The following is an 18,400-nucleotide window of genomic DNA, read 5'->3' as shown; positions in this document are numbered from 1 at the left end:
GACCTCAAAAAGCAACAGCTGAGAAACAAAGTGACCAACATCTATCAGTCTGGAAAGGGTTACAAAGCCATTTCTAAGGCTTCAGGACTCCAGTGAACCACAGCGGTAAGGACAGCACTATCCACAAATGGAGAAAACTTGGAACAGTGGTGAACCTTCCTAACAAAATTACTCCAAGAGAGCATCGATCACATCCAGGAGGTCACCAAAAGAACCGCAGGCCTGCCTTGCCTCACTTCAGGTCAGAGTTCATTATTCAACAATAAGAAAGAAACTAAACAAAAATGACATCCATGAGAGAACTCCCAGGAGAAAACCACTGCTGACCAGGAAGAGGACATAGCTGAGCTCACATTTGTCAAAACTCTGTGGACTGATGAAGCAAAAGTTGAACTTTTTTAAAAGGTTTGAGTCCCATTACATCTGACATAAAACTAACCATCATTTCAGGAAAAGGACATCATGCCAACAGTCAAACATGGTGGTGGTAGAGTGATGGTCCGGAGGTGCTTTCTGCCTCAGGACCTGGACGACTTGCTGTAACTGACTGAACCATGAATTCTTCTGGTAAACCCTGGAGGAGAATGTCCAGCCATCAGTTTGTGCTCCAAAGCTCAAACACAGTTTGGTTAAGCAGCAGGACAGTGATCCAAAACATGCCAGCAAGTCCAATGGCTCAAAAAAAAAAAAAAAGAAAAAAAAAGAAGGAAAAACTGAAAATCAAGGTTTTGGAGTGTCAAATTGAATTGAAATCCAATTGAGATGCCTTCTTCATGCATGGTAACTCTCCAATCTGTCTGAATAAAAACTATTCTGCAAAGAAGAGTGGGCCAGAATTCCTTAATAGCAATGTGAAAGACTCATTGCTAGCTATCACAAATGCTTAATTTCAGATCCTGCCAAGGGTGGCACAAACAGCTATTTTGTTTAGGAGACAATTAATTTTTCAAATACGGCTGGGTAGGTACGGATGGCTTTTGTACCCTTAGTAAATGAAATCATTTTTTAAAAACTGCATTTTGTATTTATTCCGATTATCTCTTGCTAATATTATAATATTAAAATTTGTTTGATGGTTTGAAACATTTAAGTCTGAGGAATACTAAAACTAAGAAATCAGGAATGGGGCAAATACTCTTTCATGGCACTTTACCCTATGCTTTCATTTATTTGCTGATGCATGGTGATTATGTTGAAACTGCATGCATCATATTTAATATTGACGCTGGACATTATCTCGATGCCTTCGACTGCCCAATGAGATTTGTTTTGCATGAAAGTATTATAATGGAAATACTAAATGTTGCTACTGCACTACTGTTGTTGAGAACAGATACAGATTTCTATTTTAGATCACAAACTGTACCAAAATTATACATTCATTATTTTTCATACACCGGACTCTATATTTATAATTGTTCCCTAAAATAAATTCTTAGAGAAGACAGGACGGCGTTTCACTTCAGACAAAAGGGAGAGGCAAGTTTTAAATGTGTCTCCATCTGGTTTTGTGAATAAAACTCTGTGGCATGAAAACTGTTTGTTTGGTGTTTATGTAACCAGAGTTATGTCATAGCTATTGTTTAAAATTACAGTAGCTGCTTCTTTATATCAGACCGTCTGACAATTGTGGAGTTTACTGACATTCAGAAGGAGGAAGTAGCACCATGATGTGAATGTATTGTTACTGTTGTAAGGCTATTGGCAAAAAATAAATAAAATACATGAATAAATATGATAATCCATCAAGTACATTCTCCACTGTAAATGATATACACAATATGCCTAATGTGACAATGCACTGTGCTTTCATATGTGGCCAAGGATGAGGCTGATGCACTCTTTCATTGAAGCACATTGAGGCAGCTGAGATCTGGAAGATTATGAATGAATTAAACATGCAGTCCCCGTGATTCATTAGCTTGTAGGAACAGTTTTAGCAGCAGTAACTTGAAGTAAAAACTCACAGTTTGGGTTTGGATCATCTTCAAACTCTACAACAGTATACCAGGCCTTGGGAGAACTAAGTACCTAGGTTGGCTAAGCATTTGACCTTGACAGTCGCTGTTAGCGTCCAGTGTCAAAGTTGACCTTGAAATTTTTAAGAAACAATATCGAGTAACATATCAAATGAAAGGGCACGGGGAAAGCTTTACAACACTAGTTTTATTTTTTCAATAAGACATCCTATGGAATCACAATGATGCCATAACAGGCTGATGGGCTGTGTTCTCTGAGTATTGTATTGTTATGAATTTAACATTTCAGACGCTAACTGAGGTCTGTAGACCCTGAGGTTTTTTTGCAGCACTGCACAGTCTGACTTCATGATGAATTTTCTGTGACGTCCATTCCTTGTGTTGTCAAGATTGTGTTAACACACATCTAATTGGTCAAGACCGGCAAACTGCCAAACTTCTGTTTTTGCATTTGATAAGAAACAGCTTTCTGCTATATAACCTCTTAATATTTATGGAAAATCAGGGTGGATGTAGTTTTTCACATGACTTCATAAAGACCTGTTAACGCTTTGTTTTTCACATGACTGTAGGTGTGGCTTCTCTCACTGGTGATAAAGACCAAACACTTTACTTGTGCATATCTGCAGCATCACAGATAACAGAACAACATCTGTCGACATCTGCATTTATTGTATTTATTTCTTATGTCTATCATAAAAAGTAGAATAAGTAGAATAAGAGTAAAGCGTTTTTGTTTGATTTTCTTGTGCATATGGATATTAATAGTTTATGTGACTGAAATAGACAGCATCTGTATTTATGATACGCTGTGGCTTTGAGATTTCCTTGTCTCTTTGGAGACAACATGCAGAGCAACAATATCTCTTTTTACCTTTTTATATTTGACAGCACATAAGAAAAGACAAACTTGCACTTTCAAAATCGTCTCAGGTGAAAGAGCAAAGTGACATGAAAGACTACCAATGAGAAAAACACTTGTGGCCTGAAAAGTAACGATAAAGGTTGAATCATCCGCAAAGCCTCAAAACAGAACCTGAGTGTCATGGAGAGAACATTGTATAGAGATTCTTTACATATTCATACAGCCTCTGTTAAATCCTCTTATTGGTCTGTGGAGAGTGTTTGATGTTGATTTTAATAAGGTGAGGCAACAGTAGAAGCAGAAGTAATGTATAAAACCCAGTACAGCTTGATGCGTATCCAGCCGCCAGCTGCCAAGCCATAGCCAGACCCGGGCCTTAATCTATAATTTAACATGGATTGAGTTTATTCTCCTCAGGGTCCGTGATCAGGGAGAACTGGATGGAGACAGGAGAGAGAGCCTTCCAACCTCATTTTTGATACGGAGTCTGGCTCCAGCACAGTCTTTGATCTCTCTGCTGCTCTCGCTTCCTCTTCGCTGTTGTTTTTTTTTCTGTTTTGTCTCCCTCACATACAGAAGCAGCATCTCTAACTCATATCCTGTCTGACATACTGTACTATAGGTACACGCTGACAAAAAGATGCAGTGTATAAATGTCTGCGTGGAAAACAAACACCCCGAAGAGACGCGTGTAATGTTTAATAACCTTTAAGATATTTATATGCCTAGTTTATATTCTGAGTCATTTTTTATGAACCAGAGCTCAAAAAATAAAAACACATAATAAGAAATAACCTCTGAGAATGAGTTACAGTGAAGGCTTTAAACAGTGTGTGTAAACATTATCACAGTAATGAGATCGCTCCAACTGCTGCTTTGTAAATCTAGAGGAAATGTCCTTTATCCATTTTTAGAAACTAGATTGCCATGCAAATGTAATAGTGTGAAGCAGACTATAAATATTAATACACACTCTTACTGATGGTGGTGTACTAGAAATAGCTGTGTTTGCCTCATGATTATTTATTTGATTATGTGCAATTCTTTTTTATAATACAATGCCGGAACTATTATGAATTTTAAAGCAGACGGCACTTGTTGGGCATGCATCAGTGTGATGGCTTCAATAATCACATATTCAACACCACATCAAGTCTGAACACAGTAAACAAGCAACTTTGGGGGCTAAAAAATTAAAACACTTCAGTGATTGTAAAACATTGTTTACATTTACATTTACTGTACTTAGAGTAGTACAGTACATACCTTGAGCCACTCCTCATTTTCTTATATTTTTCTAGGAAAATGGAAAATAGGTGCAGTGATTTATTGAAACATGTGCAAAAACATTTATGAAATTAAAGGATATAGTGCAAAAAAACCAGAAGTTTCTGTAATTCCAAGGAGCTTGAAAGTCATTATTTGGCATGACCACCGTTATTCTTGAACACAGCCTGAACTCTGTTAGGCAGCTTTCTTTAAGTAGTCTTCAGGAATAGTTCTCTGGGCCTCTTGAAGGATATTCGAAGCTCTTCTTTGGATGTTGGCTGCCTTTTGTCCCGTTTTCTGCCAAGATGATCCCACACTGCTTCAACAATGCTGAGGTTCAGGCTCCATAAATGATAGTGTTTCCACTGTGTGTTCTATCCATGCTTTAACTGCATTGGTCATGGGTTTGAGGTCATTATGTGGCTAAAAAATGAAGCTGTGGCTAATCAGATGCTTTCAGATGGTACTCCATGGTGGATCGACATCTGATGGTACTTTTCTGCATTTATGAGTCCATTGATTTTGACAAGATTGCCAACACCACTGGCTGAAATGCAGCCCCAAACCATGACAGAGCCTCCACAGATGATGATTTGATCCTAAGACCTGTTGCCATTGATTTTCACCTTATTGGTGCAGAAATACTATTTTATGTTTGTAACTGCGTTATCTTTGGAATTATTCATGGATTCATTTAAATGAATGAGAGCAAATAATGTGTTTTCGTGACAGGCTGTTAGTAATAAATTGTCTAAAGATACAATTTAAACTTGTTTATTTGCTAAGTGGTCTTTTAAATGTAGACCCAACACTGATTCAACAAAGAAACATTCCTTGACCAGTTTAAATGTTGCAAAAAAGTCAGGAAGCAAAAGATAAAGAAATGAGCAGTGACTCAAGACTATTGCATGGTACTGTATGAAAGTAAAACAACAAAGTAGAAGCTAGTGTATTTACTTCCCCATCATTCCATGCTGACTTTAAGAATCCACTTAGAAGTCGGAATATCTCATATCACTAAAGTTATAAAGTGTATTATTGGATTTGGAAACAGCAATGGATGAAAACATAATTTAAGGTCCATTTAGTAGTTGTTGTAAAGCTTTTGACCACTATATTTGCAAAATTATTCTTGCTTTTAGTAAAATACTTGTGCACTGTTTACATACATGAAGTCAGCCCATAAAAATGTCTGGTATTCTATTCAACTTACGCCATCTGCCAACAGATGCCATATATGAAATTCTCTAAATATATTGGCTGAATAAATGATTTTTCATTGGCTAGATGAGGACCGATTATAGATCAAAATTTATGTTTGTGCGTGTGCATTAAGACACTGAAGTGTGGCTATTGTAGCTTACAAAAGAAACTAGCAAAGAATTTTAATCATAACTAGTGACAGGAGACTAATATACTATTACTTCAGCTCAGATAGTGTTTTGCACAGCTGTGGCTTAGGAGAAAATATACAAAGGAAGTGAAGGACACAGTCTCACAATGAAGCATGGTGAGTTTTTACCTTGTGTTGTACTGTGGACATGAATAGGCCAGTTTTGTAATCTCTGAACGCAGAGAGAAAATCACAGCTGTCTTAAAAAATAAAGAAATAAATAAGCTTTGAACCTTTACAGCCTGTAATCATTTCATTATAGGCTCTCAGATATGTTTTACAGAACAGATGCTCATGGCTGATTATCCTGGTAGGTAAATCAAGATGCACTGCACCTTTTTAACCACTAACTTAGTCAGCATTAGCTGCCTTAATGAGAGTTAAATAAAAAAGGACAAAGGCATGAAGCACAAAGAGAAATACATAGCTTCCCTCTTTTGCCTGTACTTCTCTGACCACTTCATTACAAATCCCATGTGGGAAGAACTGCAGACGAATAATTTTGTGCTGATTCCTCTACTGCCAAGGGCTGTTTTTAAAATCAAGCATCCTCGCTGTCTTTCAGTCTAGGTGGAGAAACATGTTTTATCTGAAGGTTCTTTCCCTCTGCAGTCACATTGCACAGCCACATACCCAGTGGAGATTGGTGGGTTTTTTTTTTCTTTTTCTGCCATTTACTCAACTGCCTTGTCTGGCTGGTGTCTGTCACAATCAAAGTATCCTCAGTGTTACGACATGCAGATAAATAATTGATTCACGCAGGCAGCTCACTGGTTATGTAATGAAGCATCAGAGAGTACCCTAGTCTGAAACTGTGCCGCAAGTAAAGACATAAATGTTACAGCAGCTTGTTGATATTTAGTGCATGTGTGTCAAATTTGTCAAATGATTTGATTACAAATTATATTAATTGATTTATTGAGTGGCTTTATTGTTGTTGCATACTAGGGTATCAAAACAATGAAATTATTTTAGCACCTCCTGACATGCAAAACATAAAAAAATGGTGCAAATGCAAACAATTAAACATGCACATGAAGAATAAAGAATATGTGGTAACAAAATATAGTGCAAAGATTACACAAGTACTATATACACTATATTATATTAAGATAGAAATACTATAAAACATACATACTAATGAACAGTGAATGGTGTTAAAGTCAGGATGTTATGTTCACATGCTGATCTAGCGCATCAGCATGTGATGATTTTTTAATTTCTTTAGTTTTTGAAAACAGCCACTGTTAAGTTTTACAATATTTATGGGGTTTGAAAGACCGCACAGTTAAATATTTATTAAAAATAACTGTCACAATAAATGATAATGAAGATAACTAATAGCTTCAGGCCAAAAAATTGCGTTTTCATTCATCCAACCCGATGAAAAAGCAAGAAAACGTTAAAAAAAAATGTGAAAAAAAGTCATCTGAGCAAGATGAAAATAGGTTGTTTCATGCTTGGTGGGAAATATCCTAAAACCAAGTTAAAAATTTATATAACTGCATTATTATAGTCAGGATTAATGTGTCAGGTATCTGAATACTACTGATAACAGTGGCACTTCCTTGCGTTTTCCTTGGTTTTGCTTCCCTCAAGTGGTGAATAAGAAAACAAACATTTCTGAGGGGTACTTGGAGAGAGTAGTTACTAAAAACTACACGTGGTTTAATGAGAAATCAAAAATAATTAAAGCGTACAAGTAAACTGCCACAATGCAGACAGCTGTGCAATGTCACACAACACAGCTGAGCTGAATTGCTTGCATGAATAAAGTAGATGGCACACTGACTTTCAAGGGCAAAGAGAGAGAGAGCCAGAGAGAGCCAGAGAGAGCCAGAGAGAGCCAGAGAGAGAGAGAGAGAGAGAGAGAGGGTGGAGCGTGTGCTCTTGACCAATCCATGGATCTGACCAGAGAGGAAAAAAGAAAGCAGAGGAGGAACCAGAGTGTCCCCCTGGCCTGCTGACAGCTGGGAACGCCCCTCCCTGATGACAGACCAGAACTGAATTCCTTCAATGAAAAGCCCTTTGATTGTTGGCAGAAACTCCTCTAGTTTGGCTGAATGGCTGTCAGCTCTGTCAGGATGATGGACGGGCGGCTGTTTCACCCCTGATAGAAACAAGCCCCTTGCAGTGAGCCACTAACTCTTAAAGAACAGGACCTCTGCCAGTCAACTTCTAACCTCTTTCCAGGCAGATGGAAACAACCATAAGACGAGGAGTGCAAAAGTGATGCAAAGTCAGCCAGTGATAAGTAGTTACCAGCGCTGGCGAAGAAAGCTGAGCTTCTCATGCTACTGTGTGGCTCCATCAACAAATCATCTGACAGCTGATAAACATCCATCCAGATTTATGTTTTATGTGTAACTAAGACTTTAAATGAATTCAATGTCAATTAAAAGCACCAAAATATAACTACCAACATTTTGTTATCCAAACAAATGTGAAACATAATCTAATTCTCTCTCTCTGTTCCTGAGTTACAGAGTGAATTATGGGAAGAAAAGGCTTTTTGTAAAATATATGATGTCTCTGTTGACCTTTGTTCTTTCAAATATAAAATGTCATCAGTACATATTTTTGTTATTATTGAGCTTTGGCTGACAATGTGTTGTGTGGTCTCTCATTGACCTTGTTCTTAGACCACAAAATTTTAATTAGCTCAATGCAATAGTCCAGTAGTGTGTCTATGTGTTCACAGGTCAAAGAAAATTAATGAGAAATACTCGCTATTCATGAGAAAGTGCAAAGAAAGTCAGCTTTGGAAATATATATAAAAAAAGTCCACCCATTTTTTTGACCACTTACCCAGTTCAGGGCTGCAGGGGTGCTGGAGTCTATCCCAGGTGTGGGGCAGGGTACATCCTGTGATAGATCTCAGTGGTTCTGAGTCTCAGCACAGAAAGGCCATCACTAGACAGTGGATTCAAATCCTGAACCTCCTTGTTGAGAGGCAACATTGCTCTCCACTGGACCACAGTGCCACCCTGTAAATAAAAGCGTATATACAAATGTGAATTTAGTTTAAACACCAGAACGCTATTTTAAAATGTAGTTAATTTTGCCACGAGGCTCATGGCCAATTTTACAAGCGCTCTGTAAATGACGGCAACTTTGTTTCCGTTTGTGTTTGAGGTGAAACGCCAATGTTTTCAGATAGAAAAACCCATGGCAGCACAAAGCATTCACAGGGAGAGAAAATTCAAATGGTTCCAGAAATATAAGAATTGTTTTAGGATCTTACGGTGACAGTTACAAAATAAGTCGAGGTGGTCTGTATGATACTTGGGTGATAAAATCACATGTATATCCACACTCAACACCACTGCCAGCAAAGAAGTGCCTCACATCTCTACAGGTGTGAGCTGTATCTGAGGTAAGACACTTTTATTCACCTCTAAACTTTCCACTAGTCTTGTGCACAGCATTATGTATATAAACACAGGCCTTGTCTATACATCAATATACTGTTCAAACTTGAATAACCTCATAACACAGGGAGTTACTTCTGTTCATACTCCTACAGGCAATCGTTTTATTATTCTACAAGGCCAGAGAGATGTTTGTTTTTCCCTCGCTACCTTTATGTAACTGACTGTATGTACAGAAAACTCAGAGGCTGTTTAAAATGTGGAAATTATGAGGAAAAAGTCTGTTGTGTGTCTGGTAGTCGCACTGCTACTGCAGTGTTTAGGCTCTATGACATTAACTGCAGCCCTTTAACGCACCATGATCATTATGTGTTCAATGACCGTTCATACGTGAGTACCGAAGAGAGCAGCTAAGAATCTCCGAACAGTGAATCATCGCTGTTTCCCTGTGAGAAGAAGGTATAATCCAGGCAAATGTGTACACTGAGTCCCAGTTCAGTCAGAAAGCAGTATTTCTCTTTTCTCTCTTTTCACCACTCTCTGACTCACAAACACACACTCAGCATACATCCCTCTCAGCTATAATTGTTTATACTGACTTCAGCTTAGCCCTGAGGTCTACGCTATGAATCACTACTCACCACCGTCGTGACAGGCCTTCACACTTAGGTGGTCCTTTTAGAGAAGCAGCGGCGGGTTTGTGTGGGCATGAAGCCAGCTCTGACCTTGGAACATGTGAATGCAAACAGGAAATCTGTTTCTACGTGAGTCTCGGTCACCTGTCATCCTGCCTCCAACTAAAATGGTACTAAAAGGTTGGCTACTCCTGAACATCCTGGCTTTGATACCATAGTATAGCTAATAATCATAATTCTGTGTTTCAATTTTGCTAAATTGAAAAACAAAAGACCAGAGCTGATCAACAAAATACCTACAATGTTTAACTTTTACCCAAGCTGTTTTCATACGTGCACTCAGCCTTGAACTTCACCCGCCAGACGTGCAAGTGTTCCAGTGTAATCAGACATTAAACAGTCTTTAAACTCGGTTACCTCGTAAAAAAAAAAAAAAAAAAAGGTCTGCGTGATGTCAGATTGCACCCATGTGAGAACAGTGCATTTAACTGTCCAGTGGATTCATGGAGAGCGGGGAGGTCTCGCGTCTCCAGTGCACTCTGCCCATCCTGCGCTGTCTCTAAAACCGCTGTTTCCAGTAGTCAAACTCCATGTGAAGCTGCTGTGTGCTCTGTGTCAAAATTAAGGCTGGAAAATGTTCTGACTTTATTCTCCAGAGTTGACTGTTTTATTGTTTTTTTTAAAGAATGCTTTATCACAAGTTTTGCATAACACTTGTGGGATTTTTAACCTGACATTTGTTGATTTGATTCTTCATTTTCAGATGAAGGGTCCATTCTCTGTCTAATTACTTCTGTTTGGTTTGATCTGACGTCAGCGTTTCAGATTCTTAAAGTCTACAGGTTCAGCCTGAACTTGTAGAAAAATGCTGGCAGATGTGGGGCTTATCCATCCCTTTGAGTGAACATGAAACACGAAACATACTTTGTCTGTTTCAGTGTAACACCAGTTGTCATCTTTAGAAAATGTGTGGATGACAATTTTGGTTTTTAGGCTGTTCATGCAAGTCAGCCAGTATTGGAGTATTTCAAGTGAGCAGGGAGGGAGTCTAAAGAACAGATGTGTTTTGTCATGAGTATTGATTTTATTAATGAGTATTTTATCAATACTCATCTAAAGTGGAACTCACAAATCCTTTTTGTTATTTATTATGGCATGGGAAAAGAGAAACAACAGCACAAGCTTTAATACAGCCACAAATTTCACTGTTACGACGTATCGCACAGAGATTTTATCTTTTGCTTACACATAAGTGTGTTTCAGCTCTTTCACATCACTCATCTCAACCATAAAGACAGAGGGAGGGTAGAGGCAGGGGATGTGGGTTGGGGGATGGGGGCAGCTGGGGAGTGGTTCTGGAGGTCTGAGAAACTCAAGACCTCGTGGCAACATACCACTCAGCCATCACAAACACTTAACATCTTCAAAACGCTGCAGCTCTATGTGAACAAAAAAGCTGGAGCCCTGATGTCTCCACACTAACAAGGCCCATCTGAAAGCAGGAGGGGAAATACAAGCCGGCCTGTGCTTGCCACTTCATTTCCTGACTGGTAAGAGCTTGTTTCCTGTGCATCAGCCTAAACATGGCATTTCACAGGAGAGACTTTGCCGTATTGCCCCCTCCCCTCCGCTACCACCGGTCCACTTTTGACTCTCAGCTGCAAACAATTTATATTCAAGACACACTGAGTAACAGTTTCCAGATTAGCCCTTGATAGGATTCAAATTGAAAATGACATTTTGGAGGAGGGACAATGTAAATCACATTCATGTTTTGTCAGGCCCAGGCAGCGGTTCCAACCAAGGGAGTGCTCGTGGTTTTTCAGCACTCCTTACCAACTTGCGGAAAGGAAGCTATGGAAACAAATTTTCACACCCAGGAACTGTTTCAGGGCAAGTATAAAGCTGTCTTGCTTACAAAGAGTGGAGGCTGTGATTTTAATGAACTCAGACTTATGTGCTGCATATGTTGGACAAATGTTACACATCTTGGTTTTCCCCCATGAACTGCAAATGACTAAAGGAAAAATGTTAGCTTCCAATAATTAGAAAATGGACACTACTCATTTGGCTGTACACTAAATATTAAGGCACAAGTTTACAAGTTAAGGTTGGATTGAGAGTATAAGCTATCAATCTGACCACATTAGCACCATGGCTTCGTAATGGTCAGTGATTAAAGGTGGGATCAAAACCCTGCTGCCATGAAAGGGACAAGATATTTTAATAGTTAGACATGAGGATAACATTTCACAGATGACACTGAAAGCACTCTACCCTTAAAATGGATTGGCCAGCCTGGGCATGACTTTTAGAGTGTGATATGTTGAAATTATAGACTGTATGCAAAAGGTGGATATATGTATGGATATATTCCCTTTGACGCGTTCCTTTTGAAGTCTTAGTGATTTGGCCACAGGAATTTTTTTTCATTCTTTCTGAAAAGTTGCTATATTTGTACAACAGGTTTACCATCTAGCCCTAGCTGGCTTGATTAGCATGTGGCATAAACCAAACAGATTCAAGGGAGACACATACATGTCTGCTAATTGGTGCTAAATAACAGACAATTTTTAAGATATTTCTTTTAAAATGCTCCAGAAGGTATTAACCCCACAATAATGGAGAAGAGGTCCAGTTCAGTAGCATAAGGCATCAGTGAGGTAGGCTTAGAGACTGGTCAGGGATTCCCTGGCAACCTCCAGTTGCTAGGAAAGGTGCCTTTTTCCCTACTGGTTGGCAAGTTGTTGCTGGAGTTGTTAGGTGTAACTGGTCGCAACAAGGGTGCGGCATTGGCTGAGGGCAAAGAAGACATTGCATTGTCTGCAGACACTCATCAACTACATGCTGATTGTGAAATTTAAAAAGGTGTGACACAAACCAGAAAGAGAAAATTTTGGGTTTCAAAGTAAAAGTTGTGCCTTACCACTGCAACCAACATTTTTCAAGAGCCAGAAATTTTACTTTATAGGCATTTGTTTGTGTTGCACTTTTCATAGTTTCATAATTACTCACCAAGCAGTAGTAAAACCAACCACAGAGGATTTTGGCAGCAGACCATAAACTTCTTTGTGTCCAATTTCACCAAGGAACAGCCAGCAACCGCTTGCAAATCAGTTGGGCAGTTCACATTTTTCCCTAGGAACTGGTGGTTGTAAGTGGATTGCTGACGAGTCTCTAGGCCTGTGTGACTGGGGCCTAAATTAGCAACTACAAGGCCTATGAGACATCAGTCTATTACAACTCCGTGTAAGCACGACTGTTAATCAAAGCAGCCAGGCTCTTAACTTTTGAGTTATTTAAACAAGAATCATGCAGTTGTTATGAAAAGTATCCGCAAGTTCCAAAATATTCTTTTGCATCAGGTTGTGAACAGCACTTTTTATAACATGGGAGTCTATGGGGACTGACTTTGTTTCATGAACTGCATTTGCCAGCCAGCTGAGACTGCAAGAAATCATGATCCTAACCCAAAATGTAATCCTATACAGAAGCCCCCATCTGAAAGAATAAATACAAATCTTAAAGCCAACTCTCTAAAAATCATAATCCTTAAATTTGAAATTTCCACTCCTCAGTTTAAACAGTAACTGCTCAGTTATAAGTTTTAGTGATCACCAGATATATTTCTGCAAGCAGAACAGTTTTACTCTCAGCACTTCACAACATTGTTTCACTGTGTGAGTCATCACGTGTTAGAATAGTTCATCGTATTGCTCAAATCTGCTGAGCGCACAGGTGTCGATTATGAGTACGAGTATTGTAAAACATTTATGGAGCCTGAGAGCGAGTGAGTTGCAACAATTTGTGAACAGGAAGGAGACTGCTCTGATAAATATTTTATGAAGGTAACTGCCTGCCAGTGGAAGAGGAGTAAGGATGTGTGTGGTGGTGTAGACATAATTTAGGAGCAGAGTATAGAGTATTGTTGTAGAAATGGAGGCAGTTTATTGATTGTTACTTTAAAAGTCAGACCTTTAAGTGTTAAAACCAGTAGCAAACAGACAGGGGTGACAGGATGTCCAGTGATTTCCAACAGTATTTTGCTATTGTATTTACAGTTGTGGTCAGTTGTGGTCAGAAGTTTGCTTACACTCATCATGAGCATAAATATTACAGTAATTTCAGGCTGTGGACAGTTATGCTGGTGTTCTGGCAGTTTCCAGTTCATCACAAACTTGAGCCTTTGTGGTTCCTGGATTGTTCTTGAACCATAACCAATTTCCTCTGTAATGACAGTTTGGGTCTCATTACTAAAATATTTAAGGGAGTTCATGTATAATTTCAACTCTGTGTGGATAAAAATCCAAATAAATTCAAACTTTGTTCACCTAATTCTTGTTTTTCAAAGATTCATTTTAAATTCTAAGAAATTGTTAAAAGCTCCAAAATTACAAAGACATTCATGAATGTATGTAAACTTCTATCCACTGCAATGTGACAATGTTTTATTTCAACACTGGGTGACTTTTGACACTGATAAGCTGCATGTTTATTCTGTCTAATGCTGATTATGTACATTTTTGATTTTGAATATAGTTATAGTTTGAATATAGTTTACCATTTTCCCCCAGGATCCCTAAAAAAAGCTCTTATTTTTTACACAGTAGATAAAACCTCCTCTTCTTGAAATAAGCATGCTTATAGCCTAGCAGCCAGTTATTCTCAGACAAAAATGTATTTTAGAGATTCAGTCTGATATTATAAGATTATTAACACACTATAGATTTTTATCAAATATCATTTGATATAAATGATTTTCACAGTGTCAGAGAACTTGACTTACTTGTTAATAAAAGAACAAAACTTAAAGGTTTTGTGGTGAGTTTGAGACCTTCACACATGTTTAGAGAAATACAATTGAGAAAGACTGTAGTAGAGATCATAAGCAATCAGTGTTCAGAAGTAGCCATTTGTTAAAAAACAAGAGCAGGCTTTGAGCATGTAGCATGTCTACATAAACAAATAAAAAGAAACACAAAAGCAGATATTTAATTTCTTGGACTATACTCTCAGTTGCTATGGCCTCTCTCCATCAGTCATGTAGATTTCATCACGGTGTGTTCGGAGCCCTTCTTCAGAGTTGGCAGGGTAATTACTGAAGGGCCTACTTAAAGCTGTAATTTTCCAGATGGCAGGCAGGCAAGACATAAGAGCTGGTTGCTCTCACCATGTGCTCAAGCTGGAGCCTATTCAGTATCACTTCAGATGGCATAGAGCTGCTACAGGCCTGACTGAGCAAAAATATGTAATAGTCAAAGCTCTTTTGGCTCAAGAAGAAAAGCTTCAGATTCCCAGAACCCAAAAAGCAAATGCTCTGTATCTGAGGGGGGACCTGTGAAGAACAGACATGAGATTTGATTTCAGATGGGCCAGTTTTGCAGCCAGAAATGGGGGGGTGTTAGGAGCTGAATCACGATTGGATGTGGAGCAGATCTAAAGTTCAAAGCCTACAGCTGTGTTAGAGAGAAAAAGTGAAAGGTCAACAGACTGGATTCGGCAGTTTGTGGAGCTGCACCCGATGAGAGCAGATAGTCAGCAGCTGCGCAGTGACAAGGAGATTTACCAAGGCAAAGGTCCTCTCACCAGGATAAAATACTATTCAGATGTCTACTTACATTAGGAGTCAGGCCAGTGTTTATAACGCTCATATTCATGTGATAAATATAAAGACTATACTACTTATAGGAGTTTACTGTATGTCAGTTAGCATACCAACCCATTAACAAAGACTCTTACATGCAGTATATAATAAAAAAAAAAAAACACCCTCACATGTTGACTTAAAGCAGCCAGCAACGATATTGTGGATTCAAACAAAGCACCATGATTATTTCCTTCGTTCCTGTCATCACACCATGCCAGTCCATTCTTCCCTCTTCTCCTTTGTCTCAATTTCTCCCTGCATGACAGAAGAGGAGCTCGCTCCCTGTTTGGATTCACTGGGTGGTGATGGACAGCGGTGAAAAGGAACACTTAACATTTGGAGAAACTGAAATGGAAGAGGATGTTTGACAAAAGCTGGCCACGGAAAAGCAAACAATCTCCTCGCAGACAGCAGCAGTCGTTGCTGTGCGGGTAACCAGAGGAGAGCAATCCATCAAACTTTAGTTAGTGACTAGCTGCCTTAAAGTGCAACACAAAAAGGAACAAATTTGATTGTAACCTGTTCAAAAACTGCTGCTCGTGATTAAAAGCACTCGGCACTCCTGAGGGCATGTGAAAATGTCACATTATGAAATGTCTTTTCTTGAAATTTGTTCACAAAAATGCCCCTGGATCATTAGTCTATTTTCAGAGTTACATTTATCCAAAACAAACAAGTTACGTTCATTTGGGGTTATGCAATAATTGCAGGACAACGTCAGTGCCGTGTTATTTAAAGCTTAAGTTTTCTTTCTGACATCATAAAGTCAGACAAGAGCTGAGTGACACATCGCTTCTTTGAAATGACTGCATCTTTATTCACATTCTACTCTTCCCCATCATCATCGTCAGCCACAAAGCTCAGAAGGGCAAAAAAATCACCGCAGAGAAAGGAAAAAAGTGAAAGAAGAATGGTACGAACTGAGAGAGAGAGTGGGAGTAAAGAGCAAGAGTGGAAGAAGGGGGAATTATTCTTTTTAGGTTCAAAGGCGATCTATTCCCTACCACTCCTATCCATTCACTTTGTGCCACATTGGCCCCAGGGGGAATGGGGCCAATGTGGCACTCACCCATCAATCACAGTGTTACAAGATCCTATGGGCTTCGCTTTGTGGGGTGGAATCTCCCAGCAGAGACGCACATGCGATGAAGTCAGCACCACTTCCACTGTGTGACTTTTCCCTCTCCCTCCGTTCAGCAGATGAACAGATTTATTATCTCTTCAAAGGTTACATCGAGTTTCTTTGAGTACTGCAAAGGGCCGGGCTCTGAATATTCCAAATAAGCACATACAGTATGAAACCAAAGCTGGAAACTATTTACTTTCTTGGAAAGATGGTAGAGGTTCTTCAGAGTGTCCATTTTGTGCTGCTTAAACTTTCATCTCACTAGGTTCAGGTTTATTCTTTATTCAAGTTGACGACGCACGGAGACGCAGCTGCTTCTCAAGCTCTTATTTATACTCATACTGTTTCTTGGTTTTGTATATATTGCTCTTGATGTGCGCTATTTTTGTTGGTCTTAACTGGGACTTGAGTGCAAAATTTAGTTTCACCTTAGATCCTTGTATTCATCAAACACAATCAAAGCCTGTTGCTTGCTTTTTTAATTTTGATGGGTTTTTTTGTTATATATTCTATTATGGTTTTCAGATTCAGATTCAGAAGACTTTATTTATCCCCAAGGGGCAATTAAGAGACTAACAATAATGTCACATGGATGAACGTCTGTGCATGACTGTTTTTGAGATGTTGAGATTGTTTTTCACTCCCTGTTTTCTGCTAAACTAAGTTATAGCTGATCTGCAGCAGAAAACCCCAAGCTGCACTTACTGTGAGATCAGTCATCACTGTTTCTACCTTTAATAATTATAATTTTTTCTCTCTGTGCTTTTAGATGAACATTCTTGACCAGATAGTAGTTTTAATAAAATACATTTATGCTATATTTATCTCTTCTTGTCTTATTGAAACCTGTAGTGTAATACATACTCCTAGTGTATGCATTCCCAGTAACTCTGCAGACACAAAGACTGGTAATGACTACACGGCTCTAACCCTGCAGTGCCAGGTATAGAATAACACAGAGGAAAGTATCTTGGGGCACCATAAATGTTCTGAAACAAGAGACAGATTTCCGCAAGCAGATCCAGGTGGTCTGTGGTTCCACGTCATCTGTTACTCATGAAAAGTTTCTTTTCTCTCTGCCACTGCTGCATAAATGTCGAGGACATAAACTGCACTGGAGCCTGCCACTTAGTACCCTGATTGACTTTGTATGTGACTCTGAATATGATCTGAAGTCAGTTTTTGAAGCTGATGAAGGTGCTGATGGTTCCTGCTGTGGAAGGAGAGTTGGTAAAGAACTTGAATTTTTTTCAAAACATGCAAAAATGATATCCAAGAAAGTGCTTTACAAATGCAGTCAGTGAATTGTTATGGACTTATTTGAATCTCGTTTTGACCAGCGGTACCTTCAGCAATGTTTTACTGGATTCTGTGCCTTATATAACCACAGACTTGATAAGAACACAAGGACTGACATGAATTCCTTCACCCTGGCTGTAATCCGAGAGCTTCAGAGTTGGAACCAAGGGAAGGCCGGGGGCCCTCCATGTGAAAAGAGTCCACTCGGGCCTATCCTGAGCCACACAGACCACTACTCACTCCATCCACATCCCCTCACAGCAGGATCTAGCCATCTGGACTAATTTCTGCTCTGACAGAATGGTTCTCAAGCCCCATCTGTATTAGGGCTCCATTCACAGTGGGTGTGAGGAATGTGCTTGTCTGGGAGGGAAGTTAGTAGATTTAAGGGATGACGGCATAACGCAATATATCTTTTCACCCTGTACACTGGAGCATGTAATTTTATCAACATCTGTATTTCATTTTTAGTGCCTTGGTCAATTTTGGGGTTCAGTCAGTTTGCATTCAAGGCACCAGGAAGGCCTCAAATCACTTTATTATTACCTGTAGTAACATTATTTAGATTACAAATATGTGTAAGACATAAAACAAATGTTTATAAAACATCTCAGATATGTCAGTGTTCACCTAAATCTAACTACTGCAATCCAGAGGCTGATAGATAATATCAAATTTCCCACAGCTATCAAAAACAGATGCTTATGTAAATGTTTATTGGTGGGTTTTTAGTCTATATATGAATAGTAAGTTGTGGTGGAGGAGTGGCTGAGACCCATAACAATAAGTGTTACAGGGTCAGTTTTACTCACCTAC

The sequence above is a fragment of the Oreochromis aureus genome, linkage group 11, assembly GCF_013358895.1.
Source record: "Oreochromis aureus strain Israel breed Guangdong linkage group 11, ZZ_aureus, whole genome shotgun sequence".
Taxonomy (NCBI): domain Eukaryota; kingdom Metazoa; phylum Chordata; class Actinopteri; order Cichliformes; family Cichlidae; genus Oreochromis; species Oreochromis aureus.
Note: the sequence above shows the minus strand (reverse complement) of the source record.